The sequence below is a fragment of the Bombina bombina genome, chromosome 6 (assembly GCF_027579735.1).
Source record: "Bombina bombina isolate aBomBom1 chromosome 6, aBomBom1.pri, whole genome shotgun sequence".
Classification (NCBI taxonomy): domain Eukaryota; kingdom Metazoa; phylum Chordata; class Amphibia; order Anura; family Bombinatoridae; genus Bombina; species Bombina bombina.
Window position 1 is genome coordinate 490041342 of NC_069504.1, and position 26985 is coordinate 490068326.

Here is a 26985-nt window from a genome sequence, read left to right on the forward strand (position 1 = left end):
TACATGGGAAGCAGATTGAATGAGCATTATAATAATTACCCAGACAGAGAACTACCATATCGTACAAATAGACCGATTTGGGAACACAAAGATAGGTGGGAGACACCTGTAAGAAACAGGTATTCACCATTAGATCCTGACACTGAAAGGAATAGTCGTGGGGAGATTGACACTCCTTTTTTAGTGAACAGCCCTCCAAGGGAGGGCACTTCAAAAGATCTCATGGAGAACAGCAAAATGAGTGTATGGGGACAGTATCCACAACAGAAAAACAGAAAAAGACCTCTAGAGGAACAAGAGGTAGTGGGATCAACAAAAGAGGCAAAAAGAGGGAGATAACAAAAAATGGAGTCTTTAATATTAGTAGCATTATACTACAAGATGAGGAAACAAAGATTTTAAACTATGGTCTCTCTTTTGCCCCTAGTGTAAGGATAAATAAATTTAATACACATATTCACGTTAAAAAATTCATTAGAAACCTCACCTTGAAGAGATTCTATATGAAAGGTCTTCTGGAAAGAATCTCTGCTAATAAAGCAAAGTCATCAGAAGATAATTTTAGTCACACTAATCTAAAACCAAAATCTACCTTTAACCCTATTTCTGCGAAAGGGAATCACCTTGAGACATTTGAACAAATGGTACTAAAAGATCTGAAAAATAGCAAACCTTCAAAATTTCTTAAAACAAATATGACAAAAAAAGAGACCCTAATTCTAGAAAATTTAAAAAAGAATCAAAAAGTAACCATTAAGCCCGCCGACAAGGGCGGCGGGATTGTAGTAATGGACACAACCTACTATGAAACAGAGGCCCTAAGACTTTTAGGAGACAATAGAACATATAAAAAACTTGATATTAATCCCACGAATAAGTTTGCTGCATTACTCAAAAAATTGATAAGAGAAGGCAGAGATTTAGGAATACTAAATGAAAAAGAGGTAGAATACCTGGACCCCAATTATCCTAGGGTCCCGGTATTCTATTTCCTCCCAAAAATACATAAGAATCTTTCTCAACCCCCTGGGAGACCTATTATCTCGGGCATAGGGTCACTCTCCTCTAACCTCTCACAATATGTGGACACATTCCTGCAAAAATATGTAAGGGGTTTGGACTCATATCTGAGAGACTCCACTCAGGTTCTTAACATCTTAGAACAAGTCAATTGGGAAGATAATTTCATTCTAGTGACCGGAGACATTACGTCCCTATACACGGTAATTGATCACGAGAAAGGAGTCACAGCAATCAAACAATATCTGGATAGAGACGTGGAATTAAAATCAGAACAAAAAGAATTTCTGTTAAAAAGTATTTCATTTATCTTAAAAAACAATTACTTCATGTACAACAACAAATTTTATTTACAAATAGAAGGTACGGCTATGGGCACGAGGTTCGCACCAAGTTACGCCAACTTATTCGTTGGTAACTGGGAAGAGTCCTTCTTCCAGTTGGGTGACTATGGTGCGAACCTCGTGCTCTATAGACGTTACATAGATGACGTCTTATTAATATGGAAGGGGTCCGAATCTGAGCTATTGAAACTATTTTCTGATATAAATTTGAATGACAAAGGGCTTAATTTTACATTTAACCACAGTAAAGATAGGGTAGTTTTTCTAGATTTAGAAATAATGGTAATAAACAGCAATTTAGAGACTAAGACACATTTCAAAGAGGTAAACAGTAACAACTTTATCCATTCACAAAGCTGTCATCTCCAGCAATGGATAGATAACATTCCAGTGGGCCAAAGCCTAAGAGTAAGGAAGAACTGCTCCAGGATCTCAGACTTTGATAATCAAATAGAATCCCTGATTGATAAATTCAAAGATAGAGGCTATGACGATGAGGTCATAAATAAAGCTGTGGTAAGAGCAAGGAACACAGACAGAAAAAGCCTCCTTACATATAAACAAAAACCCACCAATAATGACTCTGAAATAATTAATGTCCCATTCATAACTGAATATAATGAAGATCATAGAATTATGCGAAAAATTCTTAATAAACACTGGCCCATATTAAAAGCTGACCCTATAGTTGGAGATTCACTCCCACAGAAACCAAGATTGATTTTTAGAAAAACTAGAAATTTCAAAACACTACTTGCACCTAGCACACGGACAAGAACAACAAAAAAACCGATCCTTACACAGAAAGATCTACAAGGAGGGACAATATCAGGTTTTTTTCCCTGCTATTCTTGCAAAGCTTGCAAGCATAGTGATAAGAGAAAAATAATACATATCCCAAAATCAAATAAAGAAATTACGATTAAGGACTGTATTAGATGTACCACAAAGGGAGTAATTTACATTTTGAGGTGCACATGCAATCTGATATATTTCGGGGAGACCAAACGAATGATCAGAGATAGGATCAGGGAGCATTTATTATGCATTGAGAAAGGAATGGTGGACACCAACTTATATAAGCATTTCAAGTCAATACACAAAGGGAATACCAAAGATTTGAGTTATTGGGGAATAATACAGGTGAAACAAAACTGGAGGGGAGGAAATATAGAGAAAGCTCTAAAAATCAAAGAAGCAGAACTGATTTATAAACATAACACCTTGTTCCCTGCCGGTCTGAACTCTGAGTTAGACATTTCTCCTTTTCTATTTGACTGAAAATTAGTCCACACAAATAAACATGACACCATATCATTTAGCAGGTTCTATTGATATTCTCTCCTACTATATATTTTTGATTACCCCCCTTTTTTAGTCGCTCTATTACTATTTTCCATGTTCTATATATAAAGATCTTTCTTTTAATGAAGAAACCCTTTTGAGGGAGGGGGATTACCAATTGCAAAACTCCCTAAGATTGTATGTATATATGTTTTTTTATATATGAGTTGCCTTAGCCTAGTGTTGCCAATACCATCTTAAAAATATGACTACCTTAAAACCAAAGACCGCCTTAGCTTCAATCTCCCAGGTGGAATCTGACCAATGGGAAGCAAGCTACACCTTTAAAAGAAGACACACCTGTTGCAGACTATTCATCTTGAAAAAGCCCTGCAGAGGGAGAAACGCGTTGATGTACTGCAACTAAACCTAAGCAACTACTTGCCATTTAAAAGTGTGCAATACTGCTAACACTGTTAGCCATTTCCTATTTTTCCACTAGACCTGTAATGGGTCATTCCTGGACATTACTCTATACTACATTTTTGGATTTGGGTTGTACTGCAACTAAACCAAAGCTACTATTTGTCATTTAAAAGTGTGCAATACTGCTAACACGGTTAGCCATTTCCAATTTGCCACTAGACCTGTAACGGGTCATCTCTGGACACTTCTTTATACTACATTCTTGGATTTGGTATCCTGCGTGCTATTTGGCACTAAGTGCAGGATTATTTTCTTCGATGATCGCTGCATTGTAGCAAAAAAAGCCAAGAAACAGTGCAACTTACTGACCTCGCATTTACACCAATCGGAAAGTGTATTCAGGACAGCGCCCTCAATAGTGACGTCATTACGGCCGTACAACTAGTCACAGAGAAGACTGAATGTGCACTCGTCTGGGTAAGCCCTTGTCTTGCTAACAAACCAACTCCCGATTGAAAAGTTAAGTGTGGATTTGGACTATCTTTGCTGTATTATGAACTTTATATTGCAAGTCTAGTCATATATCAAGTGATGGCAACTTAATTGTAGAAATTGTTTTTATTTACGGAGACGTCCGTTTTTACATTTTATATATCACCTAATGTGAATAAATTTTTGTCTCTTTAGACATTCATCTACTTTGTTTATTTTCTCTCTCTAATAAGTCTCACACATATATACCTTATCACCTTTAGCTTTTAGCGCTCCTATCGATTTTTCACTCTGAGGTTCAAGAATATGGCTCTTTATATCCAAATTAGGCAGTTCATAACAGGTATTTCATAACAGGTGTTTCATAATAATTTCCGCTTGCAGATGGAAAGTTCCTGTATGTATACTGTGTTAAAAAGGGGGTATGGTAAAAGTTCTGCTGTTATTGGTTGCAGTAAATGTGGTATACTTGACTTCAATACTTTACAATAATAGTGTCTAATTAGTCCGTGACTCACTCTTACCCAAGAATCCGAAATCCTTAACAATTTCTCTGCTTCCACGTAGCGGGACTAAGCTTACCCTTAGATCCGGCATCCGGTGTATAAGGTTAAGGTTGCCAGAATTTTATCTTTTCTCCAGGATGGACTGGAGAAGGGTCTATCTGCTGGTTCCCTGAAGGGACAGATATCGGCCTTGTCGGTGTTACTGCACAAGAGATTGGCTGAGCTTCTGGGTGTGCAGTCCTTTGTTAGGGCTCTGACTAGGATCAGACCTGTGTTTAGATCTGGGCCTCCGCCTTGGAGCCTCAAGCTTGTTCTTACAGTTGCAGCAGGCTCCGTTTGAGCCTAAGCATACTGTTGACAGAAAGTTGTTATCTTGCATGGTTCTTTTTTGTTGGCTATTGCCTCTGCACACAGAGTTTCTGAGATTTCTGCTTTACATTGTAACCCCATTATCTTGTTTTCCATGCTGATAAGGTGATTTTACTCACTAAACTAGGGTTTCTCCCTAAGGTGGTATTGGATCGTAACAATAATCAAGAAATTGTTGTTTCTTCCTTGTGTCCTAATCCTTCTTCAGCAAAGGAACGCTTGCTTCACAATCTAGATGTGGTTTGTGCCTGGAAATTGTATCTTCAGGCTACTAAGGAATTCAGATAATCTTTCTCTTTGTCATCTATACGGCGAAGCGTAATGGGCAGAAGGCTACTATGACTTCCCTATCTTTCTGGTTAAGGAGTGTCATTCGATTAGCTTATGAGACAGCGGGGAGACAGCCTCCTGAGAGGATAACGGCTCATTCCACTAGAGCAGTGGCTTCCTCCTGGGCTTTTAAGAATGAAACCTCTATGGATCAGATTTGTAAGGTGGCTACCTGGTCTTCCTTACACACTTTCTCTAAATTTTGTTTGATGTGTTTACTTCGGCTGAAGCAGCTTTCGGAAGAAAAGGTTTGCAGGCTGTGGTGCTCTCAGAATAGGGTCCGTCTCTTTTTTGTTCCCTTTCCGCTATTCCTTCAGTGTCCTCTGGAGCTTGGGTATAGTTTTCCCAACAATAAGGAATGAAGTTGTGGACTCTCACTACCTTATTGGAAGGAAAAATAATTTATGCTTACCAGATAAATGCCTTTCCTTCCTGGCAGGGAGAGTCCACGACCCCGCCCGTAATTTATTTTTGTGGGGCGGCACCCATTTTATTCCTTCTGGCACCTTTATACCCTGATGTTTCACCTACTTTTCCTTGTTCTCTCTGCAGAATGACTGGGGGATAGGGAAAGTGGGAGGAATATTTAAGCCTTTTGGTTGGGGTGTGTTTGCCTCCTCCTGGTGGCCAGGTGATGTATTTCTCAACAGTAAGGAATTAAGTTGTGGGCTCTCCCTGCCAGGAAGAAAAGGAATTTATCTTGTAAGCATAAATTCTGTTTTTATATAACCTGTCACACTAGGGACCATTTCTGGCGGGCACTGGGCATTATTAAAATAATGAAACTGCAGCAACTGTGCATATCTCCCTCTCTTCATAATCCCTGGGGGGAAAAGAGTAGCCAGGATGGGGTTCTATTTCCAGTAGGAACGTATGCTGGGTTTCTTCACGATCCACATTAACAAAGTCAGGGCCCAAAACTTTGTAATCTGAGATATGTCAGTTGGGTGCCAGGTATTTTTTCTGGCATACTGAGGACTGTGGATTCTCTGACAGATACTGTCTGGCAAAGGAATTTGTTTGAGCAACTATATATTCAAATATGGTGTCTGTCAGAAACAGGGAGAGATAATGTATTGGCTCAGATACTGCAGCATTAGTTGTGATGCCAGGAGTCTCTGTAAATGGGGTATTTCAGGGCAGTTCAATTTGGGGGTACACAATTTTGTTCATTTGTTGGACCCCTCCTTTTAGTTGGTGGAAGGCAGGAAGCACCATCACTAGATGTATCACTCAGGGGCTTTATATCTGATGCCATAAGAGTTGCGCTATCAGATAAAACATAGTGGGTTTCACTCCCTGAATCTTGGGAAAGAATGGAGTCTCTTCTGCTGAATAGCGCACTGCCATAGGGGATGTTGTTTTTTATTCATAACACAATTCCCAATTCACCAACCCCCAATTCCCACTTCATCACCCCCCAAATCCGACTTCACCCCTCAATTACTACCCATCTATTCCCACCTCCCTATTCCCCCAGATTTTTTTAAATAAACTATTAAAATGAAAAGCACTGGAAAGGGCAGTGATCAGGAACAGCAGAAAAGGGTTAAACTGAAAAACTAAAGGGGTTAACAGCAACTACTGAACACCCCAAAAAATGGTATTGATCAGCACTGATCAAAACACTAACAGGCTGATCACAGTAGAAACACACACACTGTGGAACACGCTGATCTGCCTTCCTCTTTCCTCAGACTGCAGTGAGGGAAGTGAGGAAGCAGATACAGTTGTAACAGCCAATGATCCCACACTTCCAATGTCGAACTGGCAGCATTACTACCGCATGGAGCTCTATAAGTGACCATACAACTGAGCATGGTGAGACACAAGATCGGCTTGGTACACAAACCACACCTGCAACAAACGGCACAAAAGTGTCAGCGCATTCTAATGTGTCGAGTGTGTTTAGACCCGATGATCGTCAGGCTCATCACAAAACGATACAAGTAGATCCCAATTCACTAGTAAAGCAAAAAGATGCCAAATCAGTCAACACAGAAACTAACGCTACATCAGATCATCCGGATACAAACCGGAGAAAAGTGAGTAAGGGAAGATGGCACTCTTCATCCACACAAAGAAATGCTATCCTAGCCAAGCTAACAGCAACAACGCTATTACCAGACAACTGAACATAACACTTCAGGGACCCTGGAGCTTGGAGGAAAACTTGACATACCACCTAATTGCAAGCCCTGCTCTCCAGCTTCTCTTTCTATGAATAGCACTCTCATCGCCATAAGGTATGGAGTGGGATAAGCTAAGCGAACAAACTAACCAAGAAATATCTAAAGACCCATTAAGGTTTTTTTTTGGGCTTCTATACCTTTCAAAGCAAACAAAATGTTACTTGTATTAGTTTGGAGCGCAAATTACAGTTGTTTATATTGGTTCATATGTCTTACCCTGCAACACTTAGATCTTGCCAAAGTGTTTTGTGTGCCTTCAGCACTCTATATCTTCAGGGGATTTAAATGTTTTCTAACAGTCCATTTTTTCCATTTTACCATATTTTCTTAACTTAATTTCCACTGATTCTGTGTTTCTATGATTCCAAAGATGATGCTGAACACTGAAAATATCAAACAATAATTAAAAACTATATAGGTCCTTCCTATAGATTTCTCTTTAAAAATGTTGCCCGATTAGATATTCATAGGGGCCTATTTATCAAGCTCCGTATGGAGCTTGATGCCCTGTGTTTCTAAAGACTGCTGCTCCATAACCTGTTCGCCTGCTCTGAGGCAGCGGACAAAAATCAACCCAATCGAATACGATCATGTTGATTGACACCCCCCCCCCCCCGTGAATCTGCAGGGGGCGGTATTGCACCAGCAGTTCACAAGAACTGCTGGTGCAATGATAAATGCCAACAGCGTATGCTGTACGCATTTATTGATGTCCGCTCGTACTATAATAAATTGAACCCTTAGGGGGGTAGTTATCAAGCCGTCAACCTCAAATACGCTGGAATTCTGCAGCGTATTTGTGGCAAGGCTGATTCGCTAGAGACCGGCAAAAGTAGAATTTTGTGACGTAAGCTTCGATCCGCCGGACTCAGTCCGACACAGATCGATTCTTACATCACTCCAGATGTTCCGCACACAAGTGTGGCACAATCTGACTACTTTTGCTAATTATCAAAAAACTAGCAGGTACGCTCAGCACTTTTCCGGCCCAGCGTACCTGGTTTGCAATCCGCTGCCCTGGAGGTGGCGGATCCCATAGGAATCAATGGGAGTCTGACCATAGCGAAAGTACAAGTTCGCTGCTGCCAGACATCCCATTGATTCCTATGGGAGATGTCTACACCTAACACCCTAACATGTACCCCAAGTCTAAACACCCCTAAGCTGTCCCCCCTACACCGCCGCAACTAAATAAATGTATTAACCCCTAAACCGCCGCTCCCTGACCCCGCCGCAACTATAATAAATGTATTAACCCCTAAACCGCCGCTCCCGGACACCGCCGCAACCTACGTTATACCTAGTAACCCCTATCCTGCCCCCCCTATACCGCCGCCCTCTATAATAAAGTTATTAACCCCTATCCTGCCGATCCCGCACCTCGCCGCAACTAAATAAATAGTTTAACCCCTAAACCGCCGCTCCCGGACCCCGCTGCAACCTATATTAAAGTTATTAACCCCTAATCTGTCCCCCCCACACCGTCGCCACCTATAATACATTTATTAACCCCTATCCTGCCCCCCTACACCACCGCCACTGTAATAAATGTATTAACCCCTAAACCTAAGTCTAACACTAACCCTAACACCCCCCTAACTTAAATATTAATTAAATAAATATAAATAATATTTCTATTATTAACTAAATTAATCCTATTTAAAACTAAATACTTACCTTTAAAATAAACCCTAATATAGCTACAATATAAATAATAATTATATTGTAGCTATCTTAGGATTTATTTTTATTTTATAGGTAACTTTCAATTTATTTTAACTAGGTACAATAGCTATTAAATAGTTATTAACTATTTAATAGCTACCTAGCTAAAATAAAGAGAAATTTACCTGTAAAATAAAAACTAACCTAAGTTACAATTACACCTAACACTACACTATACTTAAATAAATTATTCCTATTTAAAACTAAATACTTACCTGTAAAATAAACCCTAAGATAGCTACAATGTAATTAATAATTATATTGTAGCTATTTTAGGATTTATATTTATTTTACAGGTAACTTTGTATTTATTTTAGCTAGATAGAATAGTTATTAAATAGTTATTAACTATTTAATAACTACCTAGCTAAAAGAAATAAATCCTAACCTAAGTTACAATTAAACCTAACACTACACTATCATTACATTAATTAAATAAATTAACTACAAATAACTACAATTACATAAACTAACTAAAGTACAAAAAATAAAAAAAGCTAAGTTACAAAAAATAAAAAAAATAAGTTACAAACATTTAAAAAATATTACAACAATTTTAAGCTCAGATCAGCCAATCAGATTGAGCTCGCATTCTATTGGCTGATCGGAACAGCCAATAGAATGCGAGCTCAATCTGATTGGCTGATTGGATCAGCCAAACGGATTGAACTTCAATCTGATTGGCTGATTCAATCAGCCAATCAGATTTTTCCTACCTTAATTCCGATTGGCTGATAGAATCCTATCAGCCAATCGGAATTGAAGGGACACCATCTTGGATGACGTCCCTTAAAGGAGCCTTCATTCGTCGGTAGTCCGTCGGGAAAGAAGGATGTTCCGCGTCGGCGGGATGAAGATCGATCCTGAAGAAAGAATATTGAAGACCCTGCTTGGAAGATGACATCGCCCAGATAGAAGACTTCTTCAGCGCCGCTTGGAAGATGACATCGCCCGGATGGAAGACTTCTTCAGCGCCGCCTGGAGGATCACTTCATCGGATGGAAGATTTCTTCAGCGCCCCTTGGAGGATAACTTCTGCCGCTCCGGATCTCCTCTTCAGTTCCATCGGTGGCTCGGCTGAGTGAAGACAACTCAAGGTAGGATGATCTTCAGGGGATTAGTGTTAGGTTATTTTAAGGGGGGTTTGGGTTAGATTAGGGGTATGTGGGTGGTGGGTTTTAATGTTGGGGGGGTTGTATTTTTCTTTTACAGGCAAAAGAGCAGTTTTCTTTGGGGCATGCCCCACAAAAGGCCCTTTTAAGGGCTGGTAAGGTAAAAGAGCTTTGAACTTTTTTAATGTAGAATAGGGTAGGGAATTTTTTTATTTTGGGGGGCTTTGTTATTTTATTAGGGGGCTTAGATTAGGTGTTATTAGCTTAAAATATTGTAATATTTTTTAAATGTTTGTAACTTATTTTTTTTATTTTTTGTAACTTAGCTTTTTTATTTTTTGTACTTTAGTTAGTTTATGTAATTTTATTTAATTGTAGTTATTTGTAGTTAATTTATTTAATTAATGTAATGATAGTGTAGTGTTAGGTTTAATTGTAACAGGTTAGGATTTATTTTACAGGTAATTTTGTATTTCTTTTAGCTAGGTAGTTATTAAATAGTTAATAACTATTTAATAACTATTCTAACTAGCTAAAATAAATACAAAGTTACCTGTAAAATAAATATAAATCCTAAAATAGCTACAATATAATTATTAATTACATTGTAGCTATCTTAGGGTTTATTTTACAGGTAAGTATTTAGTTTTAAATAGGAATAATTTATTTAAGTATAGTGTAGTGTTAGGTGTAATTGTGACTTAGGTTAGTTTTTATTTTACAGGTAAATTTCTCTTTATTTTAGCTAGGTAGCTATTAAATAGTTAATAACTATTTAATAGCTATTGTACCTAGTTAAAATAAATTGAAAGTTACCTATAAAATAAAAATAAATCCTAAGATAGCTACAATATAATTAATATTTATATTGTAGCTATATTAGGGTTTATTTTAAAGGTAAGTATTTAGTTTTAAATAGGATTAATTTAGTTAATAAGAGTTATAATATTTAGATGTATTTAATTAATATTTAAGTTAGGGGGTGCTAGGGTTAGTGTTAGACTTAGGTTTAGGGGTTAATAAATTTATTACAGTGGCAGCGGTGTAGTGGGGGGCAGGATAGGGGTTAATAAATTTATTATAGGTGGCGACGGTGTAGGGGGGAAGATTAGGGGTTAATAAATTTAATAAAGGTTGAGGCAGGGTCCGGGAGCGGCAGTTTAGGGGTTAAACTATTTAGTTGCGGCGAGGTGCGGGATCAGCAGGATAGGGGTTAATAACTTTATTATAGAGGGCGGCGTTATAGGGGGGGCAGGATAGGGGTTACTAGGTATAATATAGGTTGCGGCGGTGTCCGGGAGCAGCGGTTTAGGGGTTAATACATTTATAAGAGTTGCGGCGGGGTCTAGGAGCGGCGGTTTAGGGGTTAGTAACTTTATTGAGTTGCGGGGGGCGCCGGTATAGGGGGTAGAACAGTGTAGTTAGTGTGGGTGCTTAGTGACAGGCTAGCAATAAAGCTGTGAAAAAGCCGAAGAGCAGCGAGATTGGATGAGTGATAACTCTCACAGTCCGCTGCTCATCGCCCCGTACTTGGTGCGTGGCTTTTTGACAGATTTATTGATAACTTAGGCAAATTTTTTCAGGTCTGCGGCGGCGATGGTAGGCGAGCTTAGGCGGGCGTATTGGGCTGGCGAAGGCAGGAAAGTTGACACATTGATAACTATCCCCCTTAGTCTGAAATAGTCACTAAGCTTCTCTTTTTGGTATCTTATAGCGTTAGATCCTCTACTAATTTTAACTGGTACTCCGAATAATGGTTATTCTAGTAAATTAGCTAGTTAATAGCTTTCGCTATGCTTCTTGTCACTCTTATTCCCATTTTTATTGCATGCATGAAGGTGTTCTTCTGCCTGCGGCCGGGGCAGTTGAATATACCACATGTAAAAAAATGTCATTATAGTATTTTCTCCTACTGGAAGGGAACTTTATACTATTTTTCTGAAATATGAACATAATAAAGCAATATTATTTATACACTACCATATAAGAGTCGTGATGTTATGAGTAAAACATAATCTTCTGCTGTAATAGCTTAATCCCCTTACAAACCATTGCTGTGTGTAATTACACCATAGATAATGCATAACTCTCGACCTTTGTGATACGGTGGTAATCCGCAGCAGAGTGAGCAGCACAAGCAGTCACAAAGAACGGTACATCTGTGGTAAGACTCGCTGTACATGATATATGAATGTTGGATGTATAAAGTTACATTTATGGTAGATCTGTGGTAAGATCCAATACACTGTATCGAGTGTGGATAACTCTGTTTCCTCAGCGTAAACTTTGTGGGACAATAAGGAACAGACTTTGACGTCTGTAACCAATGAGAAAAGACGTGGCAGTTGAGGCTACTCCTCCATTCGATCTGTTATACTGAGGTCACGCCCAGTGAGAGTGTCAGAGGTTTGAAGGCTACGTGAACACTGACATACGCATTAAGATAAGTGCAACATTTTCCACTCAAACAATATACTTACGATTCAATGTACAGCCAAATCTGCAGTTACTAATTCCCAATAATGAGAGCAAGTATACCAACTACTGTACTATATTTCTGACCTTATGTGTAGTCTGATCTGCGGTCAATTTTGGAAACGAGACTGTCTCTATCAAATATGCTGTGGGAAATTGTGTGCAGTTTTTACTGAGGTCCAATTCCCTGTCTGTTCGTTCATATGCAGGAGTCCAGCTGGCTCTATAACTAGTTAATTCAATTTATGCTTGCATTTTATATGGCTATTTGGTATCTGACCACATGCAGGATAGTTACTAGTTATAAATACCGTGTATGTACTGTTTTAAGGTTCCCCTGTATAGATATATGTATATATATGTTTGTTTGTGATACGCTTGCTCTATGCAGTGCTACAAGGCGTAAATGGGCGAATGCCATTTGGATGTATTTAATAGTTTATTAAAACTGATTTTTTTACAAGAAACCCATTTAAAAAACCTAGAATTATCGAAGTTACGTTTTAAGTGGGTAGGAGAGGTACTGGCGACTCCATGTAAAAACAGGAAGGCAGGGGTCGCTATTCTTTTAAATAAGAATCTATCATATCAAATTTTATATTGTGAGTTAGACCCAGAGGCAAGATTTATGATAGTACAAATAAAAATCAATGGAGTTAGATTTGTTCTATGTAATATATATGCACCAAATATATTCTCCAAAGTATTTTGGGAAATGTTAAAGAATAAATTATTCCCATTTGTAACGGAAAGAATGATAATAGGGGGTGATTTTAATCTCTCGCTTTGCCCGGTGATTGACAGATTTAAAAAAAAAAAATTGGCCTCATATAATAAACAAGCCTAATTTATGGAAAATTTTTGTTATCAATTAAAATTAACTGATATCTGGCGACTTCATAACCCTGACCAACGTATATATACATGTGAATCTAAAACATTTAGGACATTCTCCAGAATCGACTTTATTTTAGTAACAGAATCTCTATCACTACAAAAAATGGAAGCAGAAATTGGTGAGATAGTTATTTCGGATCATGCAATTGTCTCTTTGTCGTTCCTTTTTCCTTTTAACCCAGCAAGAGGTAATTTAAATTTTATCTTCCCTCGGTATATGTATAAGAATATGAAATTTAGCCTATGGCTAAAACAAAAATGGAAAGACTATTGTACGTATAATATCTCATATTTCAACAAAATTGAAATCTTTTGGGAAGCCTCTAAAACATTCTTAAGGGGCGAAATTAAGGCATATATGTGTAAAAAGAAAGATAGAATGAGAGAAGTCCAATTGGCCAACTTCGTTAGAAATAGTTATAAAAAATATATTACTGACCCTACGCTTGTCCACTGGGAATGTTACTCTAGAGTCAGAGCAGAAAGGGATATATTTTTTAAACAGAAATCCTTAGAAGAGGAGACTAAACTTAATATACGTTACAAGGGCTATTATGGATGTTCTGCAAAACACCTAGCAAATTTAATTAAAAGCAGGAAGAAAAAGAATTATATTCTATCAATTAAAGACCAAGATAATAGATATACCGAAGTAGCTGATATTAATAATATTTTTTTCTTATACTATAAAAATCTATATGCTCAGTCTAGTAACAATAAACAAAATCAAGAGAAATTTTGGTCTCAAATAAAAATTCCTCAAGTAGCAGATGATGCTCTCGAAAGTCTGAACTCCCCCATTTCGTTGAAGGAGATAGGGGATGCAATTGATAGAACTAAAGTAAATAAAGCTGCTGGGCCAGATGCATTCCCCGCAGAATTCTATAAGATCCTAGCGGATGAGATTAAGCCTACTTTGGAAAAACTTTTTAATACCTATTTTATGGGCGGCAGCCCACTTTCAGACTATTTTGCATCCGCTAATATCTCTCTTATACCAAAAAAAGATAAAGACCCTGAAGATATGGCCTCTTATAGACCGATCTTGGTACTAAATATAGATTATAAGATTTTAACTTCTATCTTAGCTACTAGACTAATGAAATGTCTTGATAAAATTATACATCAAGATCAAACGGGATTCTTGGTTGCTAGAAACTCATCGAAAAATATTCAAAAAATTATCACCCTTATAGACTATATTTGGAATTTAAACAAAGATGTTAGCAAACAATTTAGACATGATATTGCGCTCTTAACATTGTATGCTGTTAAAGCATTCGACTCCATAGAATGGGACTATTTATTTCAGGCGTTGGAGAGATTTGGTTTTAAAAACCAATTCCTCCAATTTGTGCGTAATTTATATCATTCTCCTATCTCTTATCTTTTGATTAATGATACTCTTACTTCTGGTATAAGATTGCAAAAAGACACCAGACAAGGATGTCCCCTCTCGCCCCTACTTTTTAATTTGGCGCTTGAACCTCTTGCGATCTGGTTGAGGCAAGTGATGGAAGGGATTCATTTTGGTAAAATCTCTCTGAAAACCCTATTATATGCCGATGATTTGTTAATTTTTCTGTATAATACATCCAACTCTATTCCTATAATTTTGGACTCTTTAAGTTTTTTTGGCTCTTTCTCCGGTTATAAGGTGAATTTTCAGAAAAGTGAAGTGATATGGATTTCCAAACATAATATCAGGAGAACTAATATTCCGTTTAAAGAAGTGGAGATACTAAGATATCTAGGGATTTTCTTGCATAGAAACCCAGATAAATGGTATGGTCTTAATTTTAAGCCTCTGTTACAGAAAATTGAATCTGATTTGAAGTTGTGGGCTGCTCTACCTCTATCACTATCAGCCAAGGTTAATCTTATTAAGACAATCATTTTTCCCCGTTTGCTTTTCCCGTTACAGAATCTACCTTTATTTTTTACCAAAACGGATTTACGGAAATTAAATACAAAATTCTCTCAGTTTATCTGGCAAGATAAGAAAAAGCCACGAATTGCTTTGGAAAAACTGATGTATTCTCGTGAAGCAGCTGGCTTAGCTTTACCTAACATTAAGTTCTATAACAGTGCTGCCCTAGGGAAAATTGCAATAGGTTGGTTGGCAGAAACAAATTGGTTCTCATCTAAAGAAATTGAAAGTTTTATTTCACACCCATTTTCTCTCAAAGCATTACTACATATATCTATAAAAGAACTACCTAATAATATTAAGAGCTTAATTTCTATTAAAAATATAATTGCTGCTTGGCAAATTCTTTGTTCAGTAACTGGTATAGAGTACTCCTTTTCTGAATATCTACCGATATTGGGTAATCCTGAATTTTCGCCGGGGATTAATCAAAAAACATTTAGAAGTTGGTCCAATAAGGGGCTTAAAGCAGTCCACCAATTGTTTACAGCCGATGGACAAATAGAAGAATTTGATCATTTGAGAAGCCAATTTAATCTACCAAGTAATAACTTTTTTTCCTATTTTCAAATCCTTCATTTTATAAAATCTAAGAAATGGAACGGCATTGAGGCAGCTGTATGGTCTGAGTTAAGAGCTTGTATTACTATTTCTAGAATCAAATCCCCTTCCATTTCACTATTATACAGTATTATGCTGTCTAAACAAAGCGACTCCTGGTTGGAAAATCTTAGCTCAAAATGGAGGGTAGCAATCCCGAGAATTGACCAAGATAAAATAAGAACTAGTTTTAATTTAATTAATAAACTTCAAATGCCAATAAGTTGGAAAGAGAGTCATATGAAGATAATCCATAACGCCTATTACACACCGCAGAGATTGGCCAAAATATACCCTAAGCAAAGCTTCCCCTGTCCACGATGTTGCCACATAAATGCTGACAGCTTACATATATATGTTTGTATATTGTCCTAGAGTATATCAGTTTTGGAAAAAGGTAGCGTTTTGGTTTAATACTTTGTTTGGAACTAATATTTGTTTTGATTCTGACACTATTTTATTTTTTGATCAGTCTACCGGGGTGTCTTCTACATATAGAAAAAGTGTAAATGTAATCATTCTCCTTGTTAGATATCTTATACTAAAGAACTGGAAAGCCAAAAAAATGCCGGGCTTCTCAGTATTCGTGAAAGAAATTCAAATGCATATAATTTTTGAATCTTTCCACTTGAGAGAAGCTAGGGAAAGAGAAGTTAAGAAGTTTTTAGTAAGATGGTTACCGATTATTAAGTCATATCCAGAAGGAGCTCAGAAAGGGATCTTATATCCATTTTTTAGTTCAGATAGTTTTTCGGATCTGGTCCTTCTGGGTGATTTCCCGGCGGAATGGATTAGGAGCTATAGAGATTCATAACACTAAAGCCCGGAACTGACTCAACTAGGAGGTGGAGGAGAGAGGTGGGGGAATATGTGTTTTTTTTTTTTTTGTTTTGTTTTTTCTTCTCTTTTTCTCCTTTTTTTTTGTCCTTACCCTTTTCTGCAGAAAAAAAAAATATGGCAGAAGTGTAAAAGCAGATTTTGCAATATTTATGTTTGATGTATTAAATCTAAAGAAAGTGAAAAAGAGTTATTTCTATGGTAGATGATACGGTCTATGTAGACCTTTTCAGAGGATTTTGTGTTTTTTAAAGATATCTACTGAAAAGGTGGCCCTGTGAGGTCTGTTTTTCTCTTTTTTTTCTGTTGTTTTATATGTGTTACACTGATGGCATGTATAAATAAATATTTTTTATTTTTTTTTAAAAACTGATTTTTTTTCACTTATCTCGTGTGCTGTTTTTTCCCCTTCTATATTTAGGGTATTATTATATGCCCTCATTTCTTTCATGTAATTAGCAAGAGTCCATGAGCTAGTGACGTATGGGATATACATTCCTACCAGGAGGGGCAAAGTTTCCCAAACCTCAAAATGCCTATAAATACACCCCTCACCACACCCACAATTCAGTTTTATAAACTTTGCCTCCCATGGAGGTGGTGAAGTAAGTTTGTGCTAGATTCTTCGTTGATATGCGCTTCGCAGCAGGCTGGAGCCCGGTTTTCCTCTCAGTGTGCAGTGAATGTCAGAGGGATGTGAAGAGAGTATTGCCTATTTGAATTCAATGATCTCCTTCCACGGGGTCTATTTCATAGGTTCTCTGTTATCGGTCATAGAGATTCATCTCTTACCTCCCTTTTCATATCGACGATATACTCTTATATATACCATTACCTCTACTGATTCTCGTTTCAGTACTGGTTTGGCTTTCTACTACATGTAGATGAGTGTCCTGGGGTAAGTAAGTCTTATTTTTGTGACACTCTAAGCTATGGTTGGGCACTTTTATATAAAGTTCTAAATATATGTGTTTAAACATTTATTTGCCTTGATTCAGGATGTTCAACATTCCTTATTTCAGACAGTCAGTTTCATTATTGGGATAATGCATATGAATAATCATTTTTTCTTACCTTTCAATTTGACTTTTTTCCTGTGGGCTGTTAGGCTCGCGGGGGCTGAAAATGCTTCTTTTTATTGCGTCATTTTTGGCGTGGACTTTTTTGGCGCAAAAATTTTCTTTGTCATTTCCGGTGTCATACTTGTCGCCGGAAGTTGCGTCATTTTTTTGACGTTTTTGCGGCAAAAATGTCGGCGTCACCGGATGTGGCGTCATTTTTGGAGCTTTAAGCATTTAGGCACCAAATAATGTGGGCGTCTTTTTTGGCGCTAAAAAATATGGGCGTCATTGTCTCCACATTATTTAAGTCTCATTGATTATTTGCTTCTGGTTGCTAGAAGCTTGTTCATTGTCATTTTTTCCCATTCCTGAAACTGTCATTTAAGGAATTTGATCAATTTTGCTTTATATGTTGTTTTTTCTATTACATATTGCAAGATGTCTCAGATTGACCCTGAATCAGAAGATACTTCTGGAAAATTGCTGCCTGATGCTGGATCTACCAAAGTTAAATGTATTTGTTTTAAACTTGTGGTAACTGTTCCTCCGGCTGTTGTTTGTAATGAATGTCATGACAAACTTGTTAATGCAGATAATATTTCCTTTAGTAATGTTCCATTACCTGTTGCTGTTCCATCAACATCTAATATTCAGGGTGTTCCTGTTAACATAAGAGATTTTGTTTCTAAATCTATTAAGAAGGCTATGTCTGTTATTCCTCCTTCAAGTAAACGTAAAAGGTCTTTTAAAACTTCTCATTTTTCAGATGAATTTTTAAATGAACATCATCATTCTGATTCTGTTTCTGATAATGGTTTTTCTGGTTCAGAGGTTTCTGTTTCAGAGGTTGATACTGATAAATCTTCATATTTATTTAAAATGGAATTTATTCGCTCTTTACTTAAAGAAGTCTTAATTGCATTAGAAATAGAGGAATCTGGTCCTCTTGATACTAAATCTAAACGTTTGAATACGGTTTTTAAACCTCCTGTAGTTATTCCGGAGGTTTTTCCCGTCCCTGATGCTATTTCTGAAGTAATTTCCAGGGAATGGAATAATTTGGGTAATTCATTTACTCCTTCTAAACGGTTTAAGCAATTATATCCTGTGCCATCTGACAGATTAGAGTTTTGGGACAAAATCCCTAAGGTTGATGGGGCTATCTCTACTCTTGCTAAACATACTACTATTCCTACGGCAGATAGTACTTCCTTTAAGGATCCTTTAGATAGGAAAATTGAATCCTTTCTAAGAAAAGCTTACTTATGTTCAGGTAATCTTCTTAGACCTGCTATATCTTTGGCGGATGTTGCTGCAGCTTCAACTTTCTGGTTGGAAGCTTTAGCACAACAAGTAACAGATCATAATACTCATAGCATTGTTAATCTTCTTCAACATGCTAATAACTTTATTTGTGATGCCATCTTTGATATCATTAGGGTTGATGTCAGGTATATGTCTTTAGCTATTTTAGCTAGAAGAGCTTTATGGCTTAAAACTTGGAATGCTGATATGTCTTCTAAGTCAACTTTGCTTTCCCTTTCTTTCCAAGGTAATAAATTGTTTGGTTCACAGTTGGATTCTATTATTTCAACTGTTACTGGGGGGAAAGGAACTTTTTTACCACAGGATAAAAGATCTAAGGGTAAATTTAGGTCTGCTAATCGTTTTCGTTGCTTTCGTCACAATAAGGAACAAAAACCTGATCCTTCCCCTACAGGAGCGGTATCAGTTTGGAAACCATCTCCAGTCTGGAATAAATCCAAGCCTTTTAGAAAGCCAAAGCCAGCTCCCAAGTCCACATGAAGGTGCGTCCCTCATTCCAGCCCAGCTGGTAAGGGGCAGATTACGATTTTTCAAAGAAATTTGGATCAATTCGATTCCCAATCTTTGGATTCAAAATATTGTTTCACAAGGGTACAGAATAGGTTTCAAGATAAGGCCTCCTGCAAAAAGATTTTTTCTTTCCCGTGTCCCAATAAATCCAGTGAAGGCTCAAGCATTTCTGAAATGTGTTTCAGATCTAGAGTTGGCTGGAGTAATTGTGCCAGTTACAGTTTTGGAACAGGGGCTGGGGTTTTACTCAAATCTCTTCATTGTACCAAAGAAGGAGAATTCCTTCAGACCAGTTCTGGATTTAAAAATATTGAATCGTTATGTAAGGATTCCAACATTCAAAATGGTAACTATAAGTACTATTCTGCCTTTTGTTCAGCAAGGGCATTATATGTCCACAATAGATTTACAGGATGCATATCTGCATATTCCGATTCATCCAGATCACTATCAGTTTCTGAGATTCTCTTTTCTAGACAAGCATTACCAGTTTGTGGCTCTGCCGTTTGGCCTAGCAACAGCTCCAAGGATTTTTACAAAGGTTCTCGGTGCCCTTCTATCTGTAATCAGAGAACAGGGTATTGTGGTATTTCCTTATTTGGACAATATCTTGGTACTTGCTCAGTCTTCACATTTAGCAGAATCTCATACGAATCGACTTGTATAGTTTCTTCGAGAACATGGTTGGAGGATCAATTTACCAAAGAGTTCGTTGATTCCTCAGACAAGGGTAACCTTTTTGGGTTTCCAGATAGATTCAGTGTCCATGACTCTATCGCTAACGGACAAGAGACGTCTGAAATTGGTTTCAGCTTGTCGAAACCTTCAGTCTCAATCATTCCCTTCGGTAGCCTTATGCATGGAAATTCTAGGTCTTATGACTGCTGCATCGGACGCGATCCCCTTTGCTCGTTTTCACATGCGACCTCTTCAGCTCTGTATGCTGAACCAGTGGTGCAGGGATTATACAAAGATATCACAATTAATATCTTTAAAACCGATTGTACGACACTCTCTGACGTGGTGGACAGACCACCTTCGTTTAGTTCATTGGGCTTCTTTTGTTCTTCCGACCTGGACTGTGATTTCAACAGATGCAAGTCTGACAGGTTGGGGAGCTGTATGGGGGTCTCTGACAGCACAAGGGGTTTGGGAATCTCAGGAGGCGAGATTACCAATCAACATTTTGGAACTCCATGCGATTTTCAGAGCTCTTCAGTCGTGGCCTCTTCTAAAGAGAGAGTCGTTCATTTGTTTTCAGACGGACAATGTCACAACCGTGGCATATGTCAATCATCAAGGAGGGACTCACAGTCCTCTGGCTATGAAAGAAGTATCTTGAATACTTGTATGGGCGGAATCCAGCTCCTGTCTAATTTCTGCGGTTCATATCCCAGGTATAGACAATTGGGAAGCGGATTATCTCAGTCACCAAACATTACATCCGGGCGAATGGTCTCTTCACCCAGAGGTATTTTGTCAGATTGTTCAAATGTGGGGACTTCCAGAAATAGATCTGATGGCTTCCCATCTAAACAAGAAGCTTCCCAGGTATCTGTCCAGATCCAGGGATCCTCAGGCAGAAGCAGTGGATGCATTGTCACTTCCTTGGAAGTATCATCCTGCCAATATCTTTCCGCCTCTAGTTCTTCTTCCAAGAGTGATTTCCAAGATTCTAAAGGAGCATTCGTTTGTTCTGCTGGTGGCTCCAGCATGGCCTCACAGGTTTTGGTATGCGGATCTTGTCCGGATGGCTACTTGCCAACCGTGGACTCTACCGTTAAGACCAGACCTTCTATCGCAAGGTCCTTTTTTCCATCAGGATCTCAAATCCTTAAATTTGAAGGTATGGAGATTGAACGCTTGATTCTCAGTCATAGAGGTTTCTCTGACTCCGTAATTAATACTATGTTACAGACTCGTAAATCTGTATCTAGGAAGATATATTATCGAGTCTGGAAGGATTACATTTCTTGGTGTTCTTCTCATCATTTTTCCTGGCATTCTTTTAGAATTCCTAGAATTTTACAGTTTCTTCAGGATGGTTTGGATAAAGGTTTGTCTGCAAGTTCCTTGAAAGGACAAATCTCTGCTCTTTCTGTTCTTTTTCACAGAAAGATTGCTAATCTTCCTGATATTCATTGTTTTGTACAGGCTTTGGTTCGTATAAAACCCGTCATTAAGTCAATTTCTCCTCCTTGGAGTTTGAATTTGGTTCTGGGGGCTCTTCAAGCTCCTCCGTTTTAACCTATGCATTCGCTGGATATTAAATTACTTTCTTGGAAAGTTTTGTTTCTTTTGGCCATCTCTTGCGAACTTCATTTAAATTTTTACCTAAGGTTGTGAATTCTAACAACATTAGTAGAGAAATTGTGGTTCCTTCATTGTGTCCTAATCCTAAGAACTCTAAGGAAAGATTGTTGCATTCTTTGGATGTAGTTAGAGCTTTGAAATATTATGTTGAAGCTACTAAAGATTTCCGAAAGACTTCTAGTCTATTTGTTATCTTTTCTGGTTCTAGGAAAGGTCAGAAGGCTTCTGCCATTTCTTTGGCATCTTGGTTAAAGTCTTTGATTCATCATGCTTATGTTGAGTCGGGTAGAACTCCACCTCAAAGGATTACAGCTCATTCGACTAGGTCAGTCTCTACTTCCTGGGCATTTAGGAATGAAGCTTCGGTTGATCAGATTTGCAAAGCAGCAACTTGGTCTTCTTTGCATACTTTTACTAAATTCTACCATTTTGATGTGTTTTCTTCTTCTGAAGCAGTCTTTGGTAGAAAAGTACTTCAGGCAGCTGTTTCAGTTTGATTCTTCTGCTGATAATTTCAGTTTTTTTCATTATAAGATTTAAACTTTGTTTTGGGGTGTGGATTATTTTTCAGCAGAATTGGCTGTGTTTATTTTATCCCTCCCTCTCTAGTGACTCTTGCATGGAAGATCCACATCTTGGGTATTCATTATCCCATACGTCACTAGCTCATGGACTCTTGCTAATTACATGAAAGAAAACATAATTTATGTAACAACTTACCTGATAAATTCATTTCTTTCATATTAGCAAGAGTCCATGAGGCCCACCCTTTTTGAGGTGGTTATGATTTTTTTGTATAAAGCACAATTATTCCAATTCCTTATTTTTTATGCTTTCGTACTTTTTTCTTATCACCCCACTTCTTGGCTATTCGTTAAACTGATTTGTGGGTGTGGTGAGGGGTGTATTTATAGGCATTTTGAGGTTTGGGAAACTTTGCCCCTCCTGGTAGGAATGTATATCCCATACGTCACTAGCTCATGGACTCTTGCTAATATGAAAGAAATGAATTTATCAGGTAAGTTCTTACATAAATTATGTTTTTTCTTTCTAAGTTTTACATATATTTTACAATATAAGGGAAGCACCTATAAGTAATCAATAGCGGTATTAACTACTCTCTCTATTTTCTATATAAAATATTATTTATACACTACCATATAAGAGTCGTGATGATATGAGTAAAACATAATCTTCTGCAGTAATAGCTTAATCCCCTTACAAACCATATACTCTATTTTGTAAAAGGCTGCTCTTCCTACAGCTAAAGTTTGCCTCAAACATACAATTGGTAACTTACACCTCTACATAATGCCCCAGAGACCTTAAACATACTTAGAATATTTTCTGTCATGCTGCCCGGATAAAGTCCCTCTGACAATTTATATATAAGCACCGATTATTTCTTGATTATACTCGGTTACATAAAGCGCAGTTTCCCTCGAAATGACTGCAGTTAATTTAATAACCTCTTATATATGTATTATATTTTAAGAAGTGAGACACACATAATAACTGACACATGTTTGGATTACCTTCATTTCTTTTACAAATTTTAAGATGCTTCCACCTCTGATTTGTTAAGTAACATGTTTTTATTGTTTGAAGCATACTATTTAAATTGTGATAGTGTCGCCTTATCTATACATAGAAGCTCTTTAGTCCATATGTCCATGGGTCCTCCATATTGATGTGCACAAATATAAGATTACTTATGTACTGTAACTTAAGACAAACCGTGTGTATACTAAATAGTACTTATTTATTTCACCTTCTTTTTCCTCAAAGTTTCAAGATGTTCTCACCTTTGTGTCAATTGGTAATTTGTGTTTTATTGTTTGAAGCATACCACTAACGTTGTAACAACGTAAATATTGATTTGTACAAACATAGGATTGCTTATGTACTGTAACCTAGGACAAATGATGAAAATACTATATAGTATCGGTTTATTTTATCTCCTTTTTCCTCTAAGTTTCAAGATGATCCCATCATTATCTCAAGTGGTAAACTGTCCTTTTATTGTTTAAAGCATACTGCTAACGTTGTGACAATGTAAAACAATTTATTCTGAGAGACTACTCATTATGAAGTAATAATGATACTGGATCCTCCGCCCGTAACCTTCATCACTGGATCACAGACTGCGCCAACACCCTCGCCCCCCTCAAGAAACCGTCCAACCGCCAACCCACCAACAAGGCCAGTTGGTTCACCCCGGCCCACCAGGACTCCAAATGCCAATGCAGGCAATTGGAATGGACCTGGAGATCCAGCAAGACCCCAGCGAATAACACGGCCTACAAAGAAGCCATCACTACCCACCACCACCTCATCAAAACCACCAAGAAGACAGCCATCCAAGACAGAATCAACGCCAACGTCCACAACAGCAAGGAGCTATTCACAGTCATCAAGGAATTCTCCAATCCCAACAGCGACACCAATGACATCCCGCCCTCCCAGGACCTCTGCGATAAACTCACAATGTACTTCCACCACAAGATCGTCGACATCTATGACAGCTTTGCGCCCAGAACTCACCCACCACCGCCGACCCACCAACTCCCACCGATACCTCACCCAAATACACCACCGCCTACCCCCTACGGACCATCTGGAACCCCCTCACCACAATGGACACCATCAGAATCATGAAATCGATCCACTCTGGAGCACCCTCGGACCCCTGCCCGCATCACATATTCAACAAAGCGAGTTACACCATCTACCCCGAGCTCTGCAGCACCATCAACTGCTCCATCGAAACCGGCACCTTCCCGGTTGATTGGAAGCATGCAGAATTAAAGCCCCTACTGAAAAAACCCACAGCTGACCCCAATGATCCGAAGAACTACCACCCCATCTCTCTGCTCCCCTTTGCGGCCAAAGTCATCAAGAAGTCCATCAACGCACAACTCGTTGACCACATAGAGGCCAACCATACCCTGGACCCCTCCCAATCCGATTTCAGGAGCAACTACAGCAGGGAGACCACCCTCCTCGCCACCATAGATGACATCCTCGCCCTACTCAACCGAGGCGAGCCTCATCCTCCTAGACCTCTCAGCAGCATTCAACACTGTCTCCCATCTCACCCTCCGCACCCGCCTACACGACGCCGGCATACACAAAGCCCTGAAATGGATCACCTCCTTCCTCACTGGCAGAACCCAGAAAGTTAGACTCCCACCTTTCACCTCCAAGCCCACAGAGATCAGCTGCGGTGTACCCAAAGGCTCTTCGCTGAGCCCCACCCTATTCAACATCTACATGGCCCCTCTCGCTGCTATCGCCCAACGGCATGACCTCAACATCGTCTCGTACGCCGATGACACCCAGCTAATCATGTCACTCACCAGTTACCCCACCACCGCCAATAAAAACGTCCACGAAGAGCTGACAGCAGTCGCCACCTGGATGAGCTACAACTACCTAAAGCTGAAGCAGACAAGACCGAAGTCCTCCTCCTCGGTCGTACCACATCCGCCTGGAATAACTCCTGGTGGCCCTCAGACATCCTCCAACCCCCAACGACCATGCAGGAAATCTAGGCGTCATCCTGAACTCATCGCTCTCCATGGACCGACAAATTAACGCCGTCTCCTCTGCATGCTTCCACACACTCCACCTGTTGAGAAAGATCTTCAAATGGATCCCAACCGAGACCAGGAAGACACTCACCCACGCCCTCGTCAGCAGCAGACTAGACTACGGCAACACACTCTACGCCAGCTACACCATCAAGCTCCAAAAGAGACTCCAGTACATCCAGAACGCCTCGGTCAGACTCATCCTCGACATCCCTCGCCAATGCCACATCACCAAACACCTGCAGGACCTGCACTGGCTCTGCATCAACAAAAGAATAACCTTCAAGCTTCTCACCCACGCATTCAAGGCCCTCCACAACATCGGTCCCGAATACATAAACCACTGCGTTACCTTCTACACCCCCGTTAGACAACTTCGATCGGCCTGACCAAGCCCTCGCAGTCTTCCCCCGCATCAGGAAAACCACAGCGGGAGGCAGATCCTTCTCTCACCTGGCATCCAAGACTTGGAACACCCTCCCACTGCACCTCAGACAAGCTATCTTCCTAACTAAGTTCAGAAAGGACCTCAAGACCTGGCTATTCGATCGAACTGCAGCCCTCAGCGCCTTGAGACCCTTACGGGTGAATAGCCACGCTTTACAAGAACCCAATAGATAGATAGATAAATAGATAGATCCTTATAAGTTCTCTGTTACTAGGACTATGCGTCTCTTACTTTGTACTGAACTTTTTTTAGATTTATGCAAAGCTCATTGTACACTGTTAATTCTGTTCTATTAGGAAAACCCAATATAAATTATTTTTTTTTTAAAAAACAGGTGAAGTTTGAGACTTTTAAGATAATGTGATTTGCATCATCCCAAAAGGATAACAGAACATTATCTAAATTTAAGTCACTTTAAAGCTCATAGGAGCTATGTACCTCTGCTAGTTATTCTTACTGATCATTAACACCATATGCTAAAATATAACATCACATGATTTATCAAAGATTCACTGTGATAACCAATAGCCTGTCTATCCACAGTGATAGGTTAAAACTATTGTAGTTTGAAGCAATAATGTCAACCGTAAATAATATCCCACCATAAACTATTAAAGCTAACAATGCCTTGAGCAAGCCTGTGTGTCTTGTACCATAGAATCACAGCAGCAAGGGGATAGCAAAAAATTGTTAAATGCAAAAGTAACCATTCATGTCTTCCTCACTGCTAAAAGAAGGGTTGCTAAAGTTGTTAGCCACCCTCTCTCCATATAGAGACAGGGCAATTCTATTTCAAATCATGGGCTTTTACAATCATGCTCAGATGCCATATGGCGAGTGGCTCTAGCATTGATATTATACACAGCCTGAGGATCACATAAGGTACACACTGTCTGGTCAAGAATACAAGTGTCAAATGATGAAAACTCAGTAAGCCATATGATGTTTGCGCCTGACAATCCATTGGGCAATCAGTAATTCACTCCCCATAGTGTTGAAGTATTATAACATCACATTCTTTCTCTACTAAAAAGTACAAATAATTCTAGATGCAAACTGGGAATCATGTATAGGAAGCAGAGAAGGCTTGTATCCTACCCATGGAGATCATGTTAGAATTTGCAGTTTGTAAGCCTTAGCCCAGTACATTTATTAGTATTGATCTTGTATGCAGATTTTCTCATCTCCAGTTGCA